The sequence below is a fragment of the Myripristis murdjan genome, chromosome 20 (assembly GCF_902150065.1).
Source record: "Myripristis murdjan chromosome 20, fMyrMur1.1, whole genome shotgun sequence".
Taxonomy (NCBI): Eukaryota; Metazoa; Chordata; class Actinopteri; order Holocentriformes; family Holocentridae; genus Myripristis; species Myripristis murdjan.
In genome coordinates, this window is record NC_043999.1 from 6,841,067 (window position 1) to 6,859,555 (window position 18,489).

Here is an 18,489-nt window from a genome sequence, read left to right on the forward strand (position 1 = left end):
AGTAATGTCCTTCACTTGTGGAAAAAAAACAGATACAGTCAGCAAAAAATGGAAAAAAGAGAAATCCATAAGCCTCATGTTCAGTCGAGCTAAGAAAGGGAGAGACGAAATGGCGAATGCAGGCTGACATGCGAAGGCGACATCAGTGGCTCTTCTCAATAACGCTCATACATGTTAGTCTGCAGCGGGCGAGTCAGCACAATCGAACCACGTGCTGTTTGTGTTTCCTGAAGAAAGCGAATTTCCACGTTCAGAGCATGTTGACGGTGCACTGGATTCACTCAGTCCCAGTCTCATTCGAATATGACAACATTTGAATCATACTATGGCTGCTGGGGCGGCTACATGATGCACAGTTTACTTTCAAAACACAGGTGCTTCCTTGTGTGTTATGATTTTAATTGTTAAAAAAAAAATCGTCCATTTGAATCTTTATACTGCTCTATTTGTTGACAGAGTGAAAGTATAATCAATAGCAAGACAAAACTAATTCAGAGATTACCTAGAAAAATGATCTACCCATCTTTAAAAGGAAAAAAAAGAAAGTGTTCATCATCTGCTCTCCCTATTATAGAGACCCCGGTGGGCAACTGTGCCAGCCAAGGACCAAAGTTTCCTTCTAATTTACATTTTTTGTGTGTGTGATAACAGTTGGTGTCACTTTCATATTCAGTTATATCTCCTTTTGGAGGGAACCTGTATTCTCTCAGCTTTGGGAGAGAGAGAGATGAGCGTCTTTACAGTTATGTCCTTTAATTGCTATTTTTTTTAAAAAAAGGACTAAGACACACCCCAGGTTTACATGAAAATATAAGCATGGATATTAACATCTTAAAAAGGTTTAATCAGATGGATGAAGCATTAAAAATGACCAAAATATTAGCAATTACAGAAGGAATATAGACAATAACATCAAAGGAATACAAGCCATAAAAAATAAATACAAACAATTTTGTAAGTGATGTTAAGTGATAATAGTTATCCTGATAGTCAGGTATTGGACTTGGTGGAGGCGAGTGTATTATTGCAATTTATTATTGAGTTTAAACGATGGTGACTAATGGCCAAAAATTAAGAATATAGAGACGTTAATCAATTTAGGGAACAATATACTTGGATAAAAACTGTCTGCCTGCTACATGCACTATTTTCCAGCAACTAATATGTGGGACAGAGACACTGTCAAATGATTTATGTATTCAGCCATGGCATTGGAGACATCATGGATTTACAAAATAAATAGATAAATAAAAATAAATAAATAAATAAATAAATAAATAATAATAATAATAATAATAATAATAATAATAATAATAATAATAGCATGACACATACACAAAAATTAGCTTTGTTTTGTTGTTAATGTTAAGCCAGTGTTCATTTATGGAACATAACCATGATAGTTTTGAATTGGTATTTTATAATGCAACTAGCTTAGTATAATGGAGCAGGTGTATACTTTTATTGTTCTTATGATTTGGCACAATAAGGTTAATAGGCCTAGTTGTGAGCATTGATATGAAAACCGTGATTATATAAATATATCCCCCCCCCCCCCCCCCCCCCCCCCCCCCAAATTGCTACGTTTGAGGTGCCCCAATGTACGGTGATACCCTCCAGCCAATCAGATTCAAGTATTTGCAGTAGCCATGGAATTTTTAAATAGTAGCCATGGTGCTTTTTCAAAACAATAAAATGTGTCAGGTGTGATCTTTTCCATACAGTTATGAAAGGATGAGAGTAAAAAGTACAAACTACATTCTTTTAAATTATTTTCTGGGCTCAACAGGCAAATTTGGAAATAGTCTACATGGTTGAGTCTACATGGTTCTCATCACCAGGCCAACTCATTAATATTTTCCCCCTTTTTTTCCTTTTGCCTACACTTACTCCGTATTTTTGCAAGTTGAGTCTCAACGGTGATCTGCAGTTTTTCATAGTGCACATTTTACTGAAAATTTGGAAATGAAACAAACCAGAACCAACAAAAGAAGAAGCAGATGCCCTCTCGTCTTTGCTGACTGAGCTTTTATTTTGAAAGGTCCGAGAATCTGTCACTGACCATTTGTTCTCCGTAATGGATGCAAGTGAATTAAGATGTAGTGAAGTACAATAATCAAGCAAACATGCTCTTAAGTACAAGTGAAATTTCTGACTTCAAAAAATATTCGGAAAAGTACAAATACACAATAAAGCTGCTCAGTTACACGAGTAAATGTTATTGGTTACTTCCAGCTCTGCAGGGTGTCATGGAGAGGACTATTACCTTCATGTATGGATATTACTTTTTCCACTCAAAAAAAAAAAAAAAAAGGTATTAAATTTGAATGGGGCTTCATATTTGAAAGTGAGGACTGCCTTTTTTTTTTTTTTTTAGGATTACACTGAGAGCCCCGTTATCAAAAAACACCACCTTCCACTTATTCCTTTGATATTTTATTTCACAGTGAACCCCTTTAGTGCTCTCTCTCTATTCTAATCATACTTTTAACACTGAATAGTATTTATTTCAGTGGATTCAGAGGTAACCGGTGGTGAACCATGCATTTATGCTACGGAGGGCATTTAACCTTATGTTTAATTTACCAGTAGAAATACTCTTTTATTCAAAATGCCTCAAAGTAGCGAGTGCACATCCTGTACATTTTTGGGACTCAAAAACACACAGGAATATGGCAACAGGGGGGGGAATTGTGGAAGTCGGGTACAGTTACTTATAGAGACATTTAAAAAGAAAAAAGAAAATGTTTCTATGTTGTTGTTGTGTCAAATCCTGACACAGATTTGGTGTTTTCTTTGTTTGTTTGTGTCTTTGATGTGTTCACCCAACCATACGTGGTTGTCACTGCTGAATACCAGCTGTGAAATGTGAGTGTTTTTCATGTAGGACAGATGGCGCTACTAGTTTTACTTGGCAATAATAACCGACTCATCCTTCATATTTCGCAGTTTGTATATTTAGAGGTGACAGCTAAGGATTAGGTCGACTCTGAGGGGAAAGTGACGCGAGTTCATGTGCAGTCGTGATGTGCCAGCGATGAAAACAAAACACAAATAAAGTCGAGAAATGTGAACGAGATAATTTACTTGGCAATCTTCAAAGCAGTGGCAAATGAAAAAGGTGGGTAAAATGAGTTCCACCACCATTATGAGCCAAATCAATTACACTTTCACAAAACCGTTTTTTTTTTTTTTTTTTTTTTCTCTCTTTGTCGCTCTCATGTAGCTCGGTTTGATATTTACAATGACTTTAGGTGGGTTTAGCTCCTACTACATCCCTGGTGGTGCTGCCTCTTTTTATCTGCTGAGCGACTCGGATGAAAGGCGTCGTGCCAAAACGCGTTCGCTCTGACAGCTGAACAGATGCCATTCATCCGTGTTTTGAGACTTTGGGCTATTGTTCCAGTTTTTGCACATATTTGCACTTCAGCTTGTCTTTCTTTGGTCTTTGAATTGAGCAGATAAAGCCTTTATTTGTCCCACACGGAGCGCCCTGCCTTGGTATGTGCACCTGTCAGGGCACCGGGAGAGATAATCTTCTGCAACATGTAGAATTACCGAGGATCCTGAGTGGAGCGCTCCCATCCTGCAGCATGGAGGAAATCGTTTTTAGCTTCCTAATGAAGTAATCAGACCGGGGAAGATGTTTATCACCTCGGCAATCACACGAGTCTGAAATTCACTGAAAGACAGCCAGATGAATTACTTGAAAAAGCCATGCATATCATCAACATTTAGATACATTTCTTTGGCAGCTTTTTATCAGCTCTTGCAAAACCAGGCAGTCTCAAGTGTGGTGTGGCTCCTTGTGACTTGTTTTCATGATACGCCTGGTAATGGAATTATGCATATTGCCACCGCCACATACACACATGTAAATTAAATTTGTAACTTGGTATTTTTCCTATGTGGATACCACGGACAAACTGAATGAACGAATTACACCCCGGCATCTGCATTTTATGAAACACTAAAATTAATGAAATCCCCCGGAATCACCGATGCACCACGTATAATTGTATAAGGTTAGGGTTTTTTTGACAATTAGTCATTTTCTGATTTTGCAAAGTAAAATTTGAATTGTGCACCGATGATGCACTCACAACCCCCCTCTGTACCCTCCTTTCTGCTTCCATTTTTCACGGCTGAGGGAAGACAGAAATCATGCAAATAGAAGGGGAAAAAGAAATCAAGTGCAAAAAAACAAATTATGGCTGAAATGACTGAGAGTTTGATTTGCATAGGTTCAGTAATATCAGGGGAAGCTCTAGTTTCACCAAATATACTTAGCGCTGGAGTTCTTGCTGCACAAATTATAGACATGATGGATTTATATGGGAGTGAAATCACCCAAAGATCTATACAATTATAATTAATCGCTGGAAGCCTTCAGGTCGTAGCGGTCCTGTGTGACTTAGGACTATTGGCTTAGTGGTTCACTATTTTCCCTCTTCCTCTGAAGTATTAAACTACTTTGTTTAGAGTGTTTCATGGAAATACAGCAAACCCATATAACCCTCTCTGAGGCACTCGCATGAGAGTTTTTTCTGGGACAAAAAGTCAAAAGTTAAACGGTCACATTGGGGGGATTTCTCTGTGAAATATAACGTTTTTTTTTTTTTTTTTTTTTTTTTTTGGAGTGAATACCAAAGGCAATCTGGAGTCTACGGGTGCTGTCATCATTAATTGGCTGCTTGTTTGGTGAGCTCTCCCTTTTCTTTTCCCCTTTCCTTTTTTTTTTTTTTTTTTGTGTTGTTTTGGTTGCAAACATCGCAGCCGCCGAGGGAATACAGTGGAAGTGATAATAAAGTGTTGCGTAGCCGGGTTTTCATTTATTTGTTTATTTCTTCTAAAGCATCATATTAAATAAGCTTTCCTTTGAGACTCGGCGAGCCAGCTGGGACGCGGTTGTGCTACGAGGCAGCCGCCGCGCAGGCTCGAGATATTAGCTTCTGAGAGGAACTAGGACAAGATTCAGCACTGCGGTATGATTTCAATATGTTATCCACACATGTGGGTCGCGAAACATTTCCCCAGAGTCTCGGAATCGGAGTCTGGAGAGCCAATTGTGTTCCTCACACAACGTACATGATAATCAAAGTCATCTCGCCCCGGCTCTCCTTGGGGAAATCTCTCCGCACTACAAAAAGTACTAACTCTTTGTCCATTTCTGTTTGCTTGTGCGCAATATTTTTTGGTGTGTTTTTTTTTTTTTTCCACCGTAACAGTTCATGCAAAATGCTCAAAGACATGAACACAGGTACACGGATGCGAGCGCATTGTTTGTACTGAAATTCCCATCGCAGTCACCGCCATGCATAGGTAATAGCTGAAGAATTCCTCAAATCAGCTTGCAAAAAGCTTCTCAAAGCCCTACCCATTTGAACAATAACCATCGTTCCACTTCTTGCCGCTCGTTGTTTCCCCACTAATCTCAGCATATGTTGTGCTTTTGATCTCTCGAGGTTCGTGCTCATTTAGAAATCACTAAGATGCTATTTAGCGCCAAGATGGAGCATGCGACTGCTGTTCTCAGCCTCTCTTATAGGCACACGGGCGCCACAGGAAGCATGGACGGCATGGGGAAAGCCTGTCCCCCGAGGTTCCTCTCAGTCTAACAGTCTTTTTTATCTCCAGATCAGCAAGAATTACATGGGAAACTAACAAGTCCCCGTGTGCTACACAAACATGCATAATCAGGAGACCGCAGACGCTGATGAACGCGGACCCTCTGCGTTACCTTTGGCGGGTTTGCTGTTTCTCCCCGCAGGTATTCACAGTTCACGCTTGCATGGCCCCCGCGACACTTCTCAACTCTGGGAAGGTGTCACTGCGATGTAAAACGGTTTCAGTGGGGGCACCGTCTTCACTAAACCCTCTGTTTTCTTTCAGATTCTGCTACAAGACTTACATTTAAGGCTGATATTGGGCTTTTATTAAATATTGGATAGCGGCCAGTCCGTGTTATCCACCGCCAACATGGCTGAGGGACTCTTTTGATCACAGTTTACATAAAAATGAAAAACCTGCCATGAAAATGTATTTACTTCGCACATTGCTTTTATTCACTGAATTACCCTGTAACTTTTTATTATTATTATTATTATTTTCCAATTGAAGGCAGTAATATAATCCAGTTTCCCCTACCACTGAGGATGTTCGCACTGATCACTGGAAGTAATCAGGGTGAGGTAATATTTCCATCACAGCAGTTGCATGGTTCGAACTATTTCTGTTTCTCTAATAACCCATTTTGTGTGATTCATTTAATTATCGGTCTTTGGCTGCGGTTGCTCATACATTTGTTAATCCCGTTACATGAAGATCACGACTTTGTTTACTTGCGATCGTGATTTATTCTCTCATTATGAGATAACGAGAAATTGCTTTCAAACATTGATCACAACTTTTAAGTGGCTAGGTTACCGACCGTGGTTGCAATTTCTGCCTCGGCCCCACCTTGACTTAATAAACACGTTGATAATTTGTGACTTTGCCGTCTTGCATTGTCAATTCTTCAGCCTTGCATATTGGCAACACTAACAGGCTTAGCAAAACCATTAATTTGTTATTGAGATAATGAGATAATTAAGTTGCAATCCCAAGATGATTTGAAAAAAAAAAAAAATATATATATATATATATATATGAGCAACCATGGCTTCTCTATATTAATGCTTTGTAAATACAACTGCGTCTGGTGACTGACATGAAAAACAAAAGAAAGCACACGGAGGTGTTTATAAAACCCTGTTAGTGGAAGACTGAGCAGAAATCACAGTTCATTAACTGGTGTTATGTTTATCCTGGTTATGATCTTCCTCCAGTTAAGAGAAACAGATGAAGGCATTTAAATGACAGTTCCAGTAGCTGGAGTGTTGCCTTAATTGGGTTATGATTGCATTAGTGGCGTTTTTGTGTGTGTGTGTGTGTGTGTGTGTGTGTGTGTAAATGTGATCACTGAATAGGTGTGGTAGGTCATCCTGCCTCTAAGAATTGCCATCCCTAAAATAATTTGATTAGTCCGCGTCTCAGTTGAGAGTTTTAGTTCCACATGAGTGTCTAAATGCTGTTTCAAAAGCTTTTCTGCACCACAAAAACACAATTCCAGGAGGAAAGCAGATCCTTGTAACTTTTTGGCATGGAAATGGTGGATTTTTTTTAGATACCTAATCAGCTGTGAGAAACACTGGCATAAGCCTCGGAGAAGCCTCAGATGTGTATCACGCTGAACGTATAGGCTCCAGCTTTGCAGGGCACTGTCGTATTTGACCGCTGTTATCCGCTATCATCTATTATTGTTATCAGAAATGAAACGCTACAGTGCCTCCTTTCACAGGCGTCACTTTGAGAAAGCTCGCCGGTTTTGTCTCTTATGAATATCATGAAGGCAAATCAATCAAAGTGGTTTATATATTCTGTCCCTCATTCAGTGGAATGTCAGGAACACTCAGCAGTGTCTCCCCAAAGACCTCATTATCCTCTTAATTTCCAATTATTTCAAAGACAAATGAGTACACCTGGCATCCCAAGCAAACCTGTCAATGATGAACATGGGAGATGATGCCATCCGCGCTTCCTCTCACTGGAGATAAATGGGCCGACGATCAAACATTTTTTTCTTTTTTTTTTTTTTTGGCATATTTCAGCGAGGCAAAATTTCCAGCAGGACTTCAGACTCTTGAAAAACAAGTCCTCCCTTTCATTCAGAATTGTGCATCTGGTTCTGGCGTATCAGGCACATCACGGCTGGCTGTTGTGCTGAAGCTGGTTTGCGGCTGACGTGCGATCAGATATGCCGGGGTGTTTGCACCAGGGGAGTAGCGGCGTCTGTGAAAGTGATATTTGCCGGCATTTTGGTGACTGAGTTGGCAGGGACCCTTTTTCACATGTTCACCCCCTCTTTCCTGTCCCTCTTTACTGTAAACTGTCAAACAAAGCAAAAATGTCACACGACAGAGAAAAAAAAAAAAAGGAAAGAAAAATAAAATGATTATTAGAAAGGCTGGTGAGACAAAACATGACACATTAAAGTGGCAATCCATGAATTGTTGATTTTGTCCACATCTTTGGTGCAATTTACATGTCGCTGTGGTGTTTTTGCGCTACGCTTCCCAGAAACCACTTTGAACTTTGGGTTTCTGTAGGTGGCGCTCTTCCCTTTGTCTGTTTTTTTTCTGTTTATCCGCCCCAAAAATCCCACTGTTGCTTCTATAAAGTGTGTTTCATCAGTCAGATAGTAATACAGACATGCATTGTTGTTAAAAGACTTAGACGATTAGTGGAAGTGAACTATCACAGATGGCAGCTGGAGAAGTGAGATTTTAATCCAGTATTTAGATATCACTGTCACACCCTGCTTCAGCCAATCAGTGTGAAAATCTGATTTATGATTCCTTGCCACATGACCGACCGTTCCCCCGAGTTTCATGATGTTGCCTGAATCTGTTTGGAAGTTACATGCGTTTTTATGTGAAGCCACGCCCACTGGCACGCCCGACTTTGGCCAATCAGTGTGAAAAAATAATAATTTCTTTCCTTCCACCAAGTTTCATGCAAATCCATTCTTAACAGTTTGTGATACTTTTTGAGATATCCTGCTAACAAACAGACAGATCAAACAGAAAAAAAGATGGATTGGAAAAAAAAAAAACATAATCTCCGTCTAGAGATACCTTTTCTAGTTTTTTTTTTTTTTTTTTTGGTAGTACTGATGCAACTTGAGACCTCACTCTGTAACTCAAGTGTTCTTTTTCTAATTGCCTATATGTTTAAATAAATGAAAATAATATAAAATAATAATAAATGAACACTAAGGTTCTGTTTACTAGTTACTATTCATACATAGTTTTTTTTTTAATAATGGAGTTTGTGCGGAAATTAATTTCTCTTTTCAAATCAGGTCTCAAGACTCGTGGATTTTTTTTTTTTTGTATTGAATTGTATTAACTGCCAAAACATCCCTCATTACAGCAATGCTGTGCACTTTAAACTGTGAGGACCGGATTGCTTGGTGGCTGCAGCGAGACACGGCGTCTCGGGCGCCTCGTGCTGCTAAACTCGGGTTCAGCCCCACTTTGTGGATTAGACTGATAAGACGAGAGTAAATTTACACATAAAAACCCTCGGCGAGCGCGCGCGGCTTTAAAGGGACGGCGGGCTGTGGGTGAGAGCTGGCATGGCATCACGGTTATCAAGTGGGAACCTCCTATCACAGATGTTTCATTGAATTAGGCGTGCAACATGCTGATCAGACCCACACTTACTTACACTACACTGACACTGAACCGACAAATAGGCTTACGCTAAGCCCACAAGGGGCTGAGGTTATCGAGTGGAAAACACAGCACATCTGAGGTAAGTACAGTAAACCACAGTCCTACCTGCTAAGCACTGGGACTAATGTAATAATACATTACTATATGTCGATGTGTACATGTAGCTTAATGCATGTACACACTATGCGGCTCGTTTCATGCTGAATAATTTAAACCATTATTATGTGTAAATGCCAGAACAGAGCACACCCAGATAAATTGTTAATGTTCATAATATTTACTCTTTTATAATGTCTTGTGTTTATAGGGCTACTGACACTGGGGAAGGTAGTGCCATTTTTTTTTTTTTTTGAAACGCTATGAAATTTGCTCACTGCTACTATTGCACTCTCATTACCAGGTCACATATTTTAGATGCTTTCAAATGCACCAAAAAAAAAAAAAAAAAAAAAAAACGTGACCACACTGCAAAGAATCTCCATCATTACTCAGTGATGTATTTTCCTGTTGAATGTTAATGTTATTATTATTTTTTTCTTAAAATGAGTGAGAATTGACTACAAACAAGGTGCAGCGACTCGGAAAAGGTGACCTGATTATAATATTGACACAGACCGAGAAAATGCTGAAATGCACAAAATTGTCTGACCGCCCTTGGCCTTGGAGATATAAACTACATATTTACACATATACATACATACATATTTACTGTATTGTCAACATCTTATAGTGATGCATAAATAGTCTACCTCCACCACTTCTTAATACAGTTTAAGATCCATTGTATTGTTTAATATGATATATTTTGTGGTAAACTATGGGATATTCCATCACATTTTCTAGGATATAAGATGTTTATTTTGTTGTTTTACTTTTGTAAAGTGTGTTTGGACTTGGGATAGTGCACATTAAACAAAATTCAAACTATATAGAATACATATATGGTATACGACTTATTTCAAGAGACGTAGCGCTAACTAACAACCTTAAATTATCTTTTGAGATGGAGATTTTTTTCTCAGTGCTTTCCCTGATTGGGTTTTCCATTCTAACCTCATCAAGCAGCACATGAATAAGTTTCATATTCATGAAGAGATTTCAATGCTGTGGCATGATGCAGTCGTTTAAATTAGTCACACGCTACTGAAGCAAGTCAGCAGCAGCCTGTTTGCCCCCCCATAAGTTTTCAAGGCTATCTAGGTCATCTGTCTTGCTGACGGTGGCGTTTTTAAACCCCGGTTTCAAATTCTTAGTTGTTTATTCTTTCATTTCATTGGAAATGATGAGCGCAGGGGTGAGGTGTCAGGGAGACATATGCTAATCAAGGAATTTGCAGGCATATTTCTCTTTTGCCTGACAGCAGTGCAGGCATATAAACGCCCCATAAGATCTGGATTATATTCCACTGCTGTAATTGTATTTTCTAAATAGATTCGTTTCAAAACCTGGAACCCAGAGGCCCGTCTTTTCTCCATAATGGCCACCTTCACAAACATCAGTGGAGGAGGACTTGACATTGATAAGTCTGCGTCTCAAAATTGAAATTCCATGTTGAACTCGTACGTTTTCAACAGCAAACAAACCTTCGCAGCCTCGCAAAGTTTGAGTAAAACAACTTTAATGATAGCAAGTTTGAATTTGAAAGGATTTTAAGTCCCTTTGATCTTTTATTTCCAATTCACCTTCAGATACTCTGGAGTCATGAACATTTATAATATGCAAAGCCCTCTTTTATTAAATCATACTCTATGTGAAGGCTTCAAGCCTTCAGTCTTCTTAGAAGTCTCTGACCTCAAATGCTGTGAAAAGTCTGTCAGCACTGAGTGTGCAGGCCCCGAGGCCTTAGCTTACACAACCCACTGGAAAGACCATTTTACTCTCACACCAGCATTAACACACATTCATAAGCATCACCCAAACACAGAGACACACACACAAGCGAACAGACAAACAAATGCACACTCAATCCCTGACCTGATATGCACAATACCACTGGAGTGCATAAATTTGCTATAAGTGGACTCCACTGTATGATGCTATTATGGCCCAGTTTAGGTTGTTTTGCCTTGACAGTTGCCTAATAAGGCAGTACTTCCACTTTGTAAGCCTAACCCATAACCCTAACCATGACCCTAAAGTCAAACCTGACCCTAGCAGGGCTGGGGGGCATGACAGTGGGACAAAAGAGCAGTGTCATAGTGTTGAAGGCCTGTGTGTGTCCCAAGCTGCATTTCTTACACATCATGACATTATCGCCTCACATCACATAATTTCACCACCTCCCCCGTGAACATCGCAAAACAGTTGGTAGGAAAAATCCAGGGGGACATCATGCTATATTTCAGGTGGCAAAAGCTAATGTTATCCTTCTGCCATCCATCGCTACCAAATGATATTGTTATACATGATAAGAATCGCTCAATGAAATTTACATTTTTACATGACGCATCACCAAACATCTTGGCCTCATTTAATTTTTAAAGTTCACTGAAGCCTGAAAATAAAATGCACTGGATGTAACACCAACTTTCAGCTCAGCTAACATTAGCCATCAAGTTATTTCCAGGCTCAAGTGAACCTAAGACAATTAAATGTGTCCAATGTATTTGTTAATTTTTCATAAGTAAATCATGCCGACTGTATAATAACAAGCAGTAAGCTATTATACAACAGATGTGACTGAATGCCAGTGTTAGCTGTTCTTTTGCCAGCGGCTGATTAAAATTGCAATTTCACCTCCAAATACAGCCCAGTGACCCACACGATTTCCACCATCCACCGTTTTCTTCGTTTTCATTCTACGGCAAAGCAGCGAGGAGATAATCAGACTCCGATCTCTGCAAGAGGAGCGACCTGGGACACGGCAGTTCGACATTGCCCTTTTGTGGAGAAAATTTGTGCCTCCCACTCAAGAGCATTACGGCTGTCATGTGAACACGGTGAACGGCTGTTTTCAGAAGATGAGAAGGTGACGGCGGCAGTAAAACATCACGAGAAGCATCGGCGCCGCTATTAGAGTTGTATTTTGTTTGATAATCCATTCTGCTTCTTCTGACAAAAGATAAAGCCTTGGGGGCTATTTTCGCCCAACACATATCCTCATAGAGCCTGAGAGATATTACCCCTGCCTTATCTTGGAAACGTATGGGCAGCACTTTGATAGATTGTGCCTCCATAAGGAAGAAATCTTTATTCAGGGAGCGCCTGTTTAATTCCATGTAAACCTCTCCCTGTGTCTCCTTTACCACATTATCTCACTTTTCATATTCCGCACGGTGCGAAGGTGACACTCGGCACGCCTCTGGAAACTTTACACCACTTTTTAATTTATTAACATTTGAGTTCATTCCTCAGCTGAAACTTGTTCTGCAAGTGTCATGTGTGCTTAATTACCTAACAAGTAACTAATTGCCTTGAGATTAGTTTTTCCAGTCATGGATGAAAAATCCCCCCCCCCTCCCTTTAAATGTTGTATTCTACACAAAGATTTATCTTCTGCCCATATTTATGAGAAGCACACAATCAAGTGGACTGCGCTGGCTGTGGGAAATTATGTTGATTTCATGTTATCAGGCTAATGCGGAGACACCACAGCGTCGTGCTATACAAACCGCATTACCCATGAAGGGTCAAATTCATTGCCTTCAGATGGAATGGGATTCTTAATTACACACAGTAAAATGAGCTAATTGTGCAACTAAATCAATTAGAGGTAGTAAATGATTTCCTGCTTCAGGGCAGACTTGGATATGCTGCATATAGACATGAACATCATCGTGCAGAGCTGCAAGGGGAAGAGGTGGGTGCACGCCATAAGTTGTTTGTTTGTTTGCTTGTTTTTAAATACCGTAAACACAAGACATATTCACATTATGAATATAAATTGTAAATTGTAAGCCCATAAATATGTTTCACTCACTCTTATTCAACTCTGACTGTAGGTAGACTGTCTTTGCTGTTGGGTGAAAGTGATAAAATTGCTTTTTTTTTGTGGAATAAGGAAGATAATGCTTATGTAAGCAATGATACATGAGAGTGAGCGCCGGCGCCTTTTGTGTCTCCAGCTGCAGCACACCAGTGCCAATATCGCATGGTATAGCATGACCTTGAGTGTATTATTGAGAATTCATCACGGTTACATTATTAATTCATTAGTGAGTTTTGCTTCTGGGAAAATTATTCCACTAAGAAAAATCGTTCCCGGTACAATGCAGCTGCCGGCATTGTTGCTAAGCAGCGTCAAGCGACACAGGCCCGTGATACGCCCCATGCATTTACTTGACTAATCATGTGGTGCTTTTCCGCCAGCTGGTGAATGTATTCAACCGCCCAGGACGTCTGCTTTACGCTGTTCACCTCATTCCTCTTCCTTTCTAGAGCATCCAGGTCCTTGTTGCCGACTTCAATAAAAACATTTGTGCAACTTTGAAGTGGAGGCTGGTCATTCATTTGCGTTTTTTCAAAAGCAAAATCACAATCAGTGTAATTCTTTGCTGCTGCTGTTCGTTTGGCAAGCCGTGGTGTATCATCTGCTACAGTTCAACAGGTCAGCAATTCCTTTGCATAAGCCTCACTGCAGATATCAAAGGTAAACAATGGCAGAGTGATAATTGCATAATTAAGTGCCTGTGAAATGCAGTAGAGTGTCATCCGCCAACAAAAGTGTTGGGACTGGAACTGACTGTTGTGAAGGAACATATCCAAAATGGGAAACATATTATGTCATAACTGGAGTCCTCAAAAAATACATTGGTGCTATTAGTGTTTCACTATGCTGTTTAAACTTTGACAGGCCAGAGATTTGATACCAAAACAAACTTTACATATTAATACAGACTGATGTTTTTATATCCAGTGTGTGTCAGTTGTCATTGTTACTAGTTGCAAAACATCAGGATACTGTGCTGCAGCGGCATTTAGCCCCGCATAAAACCCAGCTCATGCTAATGGAAATGACACAATGTTGATGTTAGTCATATCCAAAAGTATACTTAAATTAGTCATTATATCAAAATGTGGGCTGCTTAACGCTATGACAAATTGCCAATAAGTTCAACACAGGGGTAAATAACCAGAGAAAACAGAAAAATTGCAGTTAAATGGTTTCTAACGGAGCAGATCTGTGCTATTTGGATGACTAGAAAATATGCACAGCAAGTGTCCCTCTTCCAGATCAAGTTTCCTCCTCAAACCCTTCATGTTCTCCAGCTTTCACTTGCTTTTCAAGCACGGCCCTCCAGGGCATGTCCTACTATATTTGCCGCCTGGGGTAGGAAATTTCAACACCTTAGGCACCTGGGACTCATCTGAAAGTCTACATTTTTTTTGCTGACTTTGTTTACTACGCTAAGAAAAGCCGTTATTCATTCTAGAGCAGGCGAAAACAATGAAAGATGGGATGGTAATCTCCCAGACTTCTATTGCTGCTGCTGCATAATTTGACAATTAAGCTATGATGTTTATATGAGAGGGGGGAGCTAATATTTAGAGTATTACTAATTATTGGCTCATAGCATCAGCTTTCACAAATTTGACAATGAGCGAATGAAGCGTCAATCAAGCAGCAATCACAGACGAACAAACAAGCAAATGGGCATTAAAATGCAATTTCGGGCACCTCTCTGGTTGGCTCAGGCTACCTCATATGACCTGTGCCCTAGGCCAGCCCCCAGGCTCCTCACAGGCATTGGAGGAATCTCTCCGCCTGTCTCCTTGTCTCGGTCCAATTGTGAAAAGACAAAAAACACACAGTTATTCTGTGGGCAGCAGGAGATAATGAGGAAGACAGATAGACACATGGAGATACAGAGAGGGAGAAAGGAAGGACTTTTATGGAGAAAGGAGAGTGGCAGTGTCAGGAGGTGCGAGCAGAGGGTCTGTAAAATATTCATCGCCCTCCCTCTTCTTTCCTCCGACCCCCGTCAGCGTTTCTCGAGCAGCCGAGACCCAGAGGTCCAGGAGACCATGACAGGACAGAGCGGAGTCAAGGCTGGGCTGAGATTGCTAAACAGCACGCTTAAAATGCGGAGAACAACTGATGCAATTTCCGCAACTTCTGATGTTAGAGCCTCAGTAGTTTTGTTTCGTCCACGGTTATGCTAGGTTTTGTCATGGGAAGCGCTTCACCATCCTGCCCTCCACCTTCATCTGCCATGCCACTGGTCACGTCCACACGGATACAGATATTTTTCAAAACACAACTTTAAAAATCCTTCCACACAGGAAACAAGCCTATCTCTGTACATGCGATAACACAAAGAATCCAACACAGAAGTGGAGCCATTTGATGACGATGAGTTGCAAATGCAGATACAAACGCGGTTAAAATCAACTGTAATGTCCTAAGATGTCTGGAAAATGAAGTTGGACGCCAAAAGCAAGGCTCCGTTGCTCATATGGACGGATGACAAGGTTGAGCGACTCAAAGTGACAAATGAATGCAGAATTTTAGGTCTGTCTCAATGCAAGAAGGCCTCCGTGTTGTTTAATAGGAACCTATTTTATCCAAAATATAGACAAATTAACAAGGAAATGTCACATGAGACATGACATGAAACGTTACATAGAACATGTTTGCATTTAATATCAAGGATTAAGGACCCTAACCAGGATGTGTCCTGCGCTTTGTGCAGTAATGAGATAGTCCTAAGCCGACATATTCCCTAAAAACACTACCTAGCGTGGACGGTTCCCTGCAAATTAAATAGACCCACTGGACTGGAAATGAAGAACATTTGTCATGAGGCAAGTTTAAAGTGTGTGAGGTTAACGTCTCCGTTCTGAGCATGTGCAAAGAAGTTGTGGCAGTGATGTCAGCATTATCAAATTATACTGGTCACCTGTCTGCACTGTTCAAAGAAAAGGGCAGTTTTTTTTCTTCTTAATTCCATTCTGGAGAGTGTTTTCAGTGACCAAAAATGCTGTTTTCATGTGGACTGAAGCTCAAACCAGAGAGAAAATAGTAGCCATGGTCATCGTCCTCTCTCTGGCTCTGTCCCAATTCAAAGGCTGTACGCTACCTAGGTCGTATTTGTAGGCTGCTTATGTCACGGCGGCGCGACAAGTGCTGTCCCAATTCAATTTTACCATGTGGGGTCCTGCAGATGCAGCCGACAGATCCAGCCTATTTTTGACTCATTTGCAGGAAACACCTCCACGATGCTTCGTGGCCGACATCACAGCCTACTTCCCAGGGTACCTTTTGGTCCAGTTGAATTTCTGGATCAGCCACCATTGCTGGAATTATGAAGCCTGTTTTAGACCGTCTTAATGTTTATATCATGACGTTTTGATAAGTTTTCGTGCCTGTAATTACCACCATAGATTCGGTTTAGCTGTTAACTGTATCCGAACAACGCCTGTAAATGCAAGTTTAGTTAGATGAGTTAGATAGGCATTTTGCATGATGTTTCCATAGCAACCATCAGCGCATCAGGTACGTTACAATGTAGCCATGTGTACAATTACTTTAATTGGGATAGTCTGTTGCAATTGAGGTGAGGTGTAACAATTATCTTAATTTCCTGCATCTTCACGAAGACAAAATAAAATGAAATACATAAAACTACAGAATCAACGTTGTCCATCTTGAGAGCGTTGAAGCTGCTTATCGTTTTCGTTTTCGAGGCTTCGGGAAGCCTCGATAATAATGACGTAGGAATCCTCCGCAGGCTACACCGTCCCAATTCACTAAACTTTTAGTTCCGGTAAACTTGATATCGACACCTACATCGGACACCTCCTATGTGGGCACCGTAGGCTGCGACCTAGTAGTCATCTAGCCCTTCGATTGAGACAGACCCTCTGTGTTTCCTGTGTGGTGTGTGTGTGTGTGTGTGTTGTCTTCTCAAGTTGTGCAGTTGCGCTCTTCTTCAGATTTGTTCTTCAGATCTCTCGGATTTATAAGACAGATTCTGCCCTGCTACTCGCAATCAGGCGGTGTTTTTGTGTCCAGGCATCCCCAGCCTATCTGCATGGGTTGCCGTGGTAACGACGAAGGTGTGAGTGACAAAAACAAGGGTGCGTTTTTTCATATGGATACGGTGCCGCGCAATTAAAATGCAAGAAGCGTGAGAAATGGAGATCATCATCTCAGCCGCCAAACAATAGCTCTGTCAGGTCGCAGTGCAGAGCTCTTCAGTCGCACCAGATGAACCCAGCGGCAGAGGAGGCTGCGCCCGGCTACTCTGATGCACTCCCATCACTCCGGATTTGACGGTGTCGCTGTGTGCGTCGCGGTGCGTGTCACATTCTGTAGAAATCCAACTGGAATCACGTTTCAAAAACACCTCCAAAAGCAAAAATCACATTTATTGTGGGTTTTTGCTGTCCAAATCAGTCTGGATGCAATCTAGATGTGCCAAAAATGGATTTGGGCTTAAGTTTCCCAGAGTTTCCCACCGCTACACACCTGTTACCTGTCCGTAATCAACCCCGCTGTTCCTCATCACTAATCAGCCTTCAGCATTTTATTGACCAGGCGATTACCCACCAGTAGCCCTCGATAGATTTTTTTTTTTAGTCTGCTTCCTGGCGTTCTGCTATTCCATGTCCTTGTGTCGGTCTGCTGTTTACCTGAACTTTGCTTTACCTGATCCCTGCCAAGTTTGTTTGTCTGAACCACTGGTTATCCTGAACTTTGCCTTGACTGACTCTCACTTGTCTGGCCCCCCGCCCCACCCGGTTGCTTTGCGGCTTTCTTTCTTTAACTTTAGCAAAGCGTTGTACATCCTAAATCCGCCTCTGTGCGTTGTCTGTATTTGTATGGAAGCTATCCTGCCAGTGAGTGTCTTCATTATACAGACGAGAGCCGAACCTCCAAAGTAACATTCACCAATTGTGACAGCTGTTTGCCTTTCAACACATCCCTATTTATACAAAACGCTTGAAACTGCAGCACATTAAAGCAAATTGTGCTACTTTTTGAAGGTCAGTCGGTAGCTTTAGTCACTAATTGGCAAAATAACACCACTTCGTCAATGCAGATAGGTCCGTTTTTACTCAAGAGATATTAAATGATTGCCACACTCTTTTTTTTTTTTTCATTTTCGTTTTTTTTTTTTCAAATGCACTGTTCATTTTGGAGCAGAACTCCTCAGTTAAGGACATGCTGGGATGATGCAACTCCTTTGATTTTACAGATAACACTGTATTTTTTCCTTAAGGCAAGAATAGCACTTCTCATAGACAGACTTAACTTGTGGCAGCTAGA